The sequence below is a fragment of the Tupaia chinensis genome, unplaced genomic scaffold, assembly GCF_000334495.1.
Source record: "Tupaia chinensis unplaced genomic scaffold, TupChi_1.0 Scaffold000138_1, whole genome shotgun sequence".
Lineage (NCBI taxonomy): Eukaryota > Metazoa > Chordata > Mammalia > Scandentia > Tupaiidae > Tupaia > Tupaia belangeri.
In genome coordinates, this window is record NW_006159608.1 from 3,252,412 (window position 1) to 3,254,609 (window position 2,198).

A 2,198-nucleotide genomic window follows, 5' to 3' on the forward strand; every position below is an offset into this window, starting at 1 on the left:
CTAATTCATCTTGTAATATCTTTATTCAAATTTAGTATTTTTTCACCTGAAAGATGTTAGGTGGTTTGGTTTATACAGCAAATAAAACTCAGTTGGTTAAAAAAAAAAAAAGAAAGAAAGAAAAAAGAAATACAGGACCTACATGATACTATAAATTGAATGGACTTGAAAGACATCTATAGAACTTTCCATTGTAAGACCACACAATAAACATTTTTCTCACTCCAAAATGGAACCTTCTTAAAGACGGACCATATGATACGACAAAAATCAAGCCTTTATAGATGCAAAGGCATTAAAACTACATCCGCCATCTTCTCTGACCATGACAAAATGAAACTCAACATTAATTTCAAGAAACACCCTCAAAAATACATAAACGCATGGAAACTAAACAACTAATTTCTGAATGACTTCTTAATTACCAAATAAATTAATTCTGAATTTAAAAATTTATGGAATCCAATGATAATGAGTACACGAGTTTCTAGAATCTATGGGGCACAGCAAAAGCAGTCATAAGAGGGAAACACATAGAAATTAGAATGCATAATAAAAAGATGGAAAGATGGCAAATAGACAACCTAATATCAAGCTTCAGGGAATTAGAAAACACAACAAAAATAAATAAATAAATAAAATAATGCCAGGCAAAAAGAAATAAAAAAGATTCAAACACAAATAAAAGAAATAGAAAATAAATGAACTATAAAGAAAATAAATGGGGAACCAGCAGTTAGTGTAATGGCTATGTCGCTGGACTCCCACGTAGTCGACTGCGGTTCGTGTCGCGGACCCGGTGGCTTAAAACTCACGCCGGGCGCGTGTGCGTGCGTGCCCAAGATCCCGAGAGGAGAATGGAGGAGAAGGGATTGCGGCATGACCATCCCCCCTCTCGCTTTCTGTCTCTATGTCTCTCTCTGTCTGTCTGGCGAGCGCATGCGCCCTACAGTGCAAATCTCTCCAAAAATAAAAAAATAAAATAAAATAAATGAAAGCAAAAGTTGGTTATTTGAAAAGATGAACAAGATCGACACATCATTAGCTAGACTGATTAAGAAGAAAGAAACAAGAGAAATCAAATATGTAATAAAACAGGCAACATTACAACACATACAATAGAAATAGAAAACATCACTAGAGGATGCTATGAGCAACTATATGCCCACAAACATGAGAACATGAAGGAGATGGACAAATTCCTGGATGCGCATAATCCACCCAGATCAAATCAGGAGGACACAGAAAACCTGAATAGACCCATAACAGGCCATGAGATCGAATCAGTAATAAATAACCTCCCGACAAAGAAAAGCCCAGGTCCAGATGATTTCACTTCTGAATTCGACAAAACTCTTAAAGAAGAATTGATGCAGGGAAAACATTTGATAAAATACAACATCCTATCATGGTTAAGACTCTCAGCTAGATTGGTATAGAAGGGTCATTCCTTAACCCAATAAAAGCCATATATTAAAAACCTATAGCTAACATTATATGGAATGGGGAAAAGTTGAAAGCCTTTCCACTAAAAACTGGTACTAAAACCTGCCCCTGCGCAGCCACGCGCGGGACGGCCAGGGTCTCCCGCCCCTGCGCAGCTGCGCGCTGTATGGCCGGCCCCCCCTCTGGGGGCCCCGCGCCGGGGGCTCACGCCCCTGCGCAGCCGCGTGCCAAATGGCCCGGCCTCCCTGGCCTCTCCGGCGCTGGATGTCCTGGAGGCCGAAAACAAGGTTGAAGAACTTGCAACTTGAGAAGATGATAGCTACCAGCCCTGCATTACCTCAGGGGAAAACAAGAACTACTCTGCCATTCTTAAGGAAGCCAGATACCCAAGGACAACTCACACTGCAGATCCCCACAACACCATTCCTGGTAACTACAAGATGACTGCTGTGCCGCATCAGCTGATAATCATCCCTGCGTACCAGAACTGCTTTCCTGAAACTGCATTCCCTGGAGACTCACCTACACTTGTGGATCTGCAGGAGACCCTCCCTTAATCCAACCCTGAGTGGAGTTTATGCTCCCTATTGCCAAAAACTTTATGAGCTGATGGTTGGAACTCGTGGCCTCTCTCCCTTTACTTGTATGTATCACTTTTTCAGTAACTCTTCTGGAAGACAACTGTATATAGCAGGGATATTGTAATGGGAGAGTGAGACAGGGCAGAGGGACAAACATAGGAAAAAAAAATT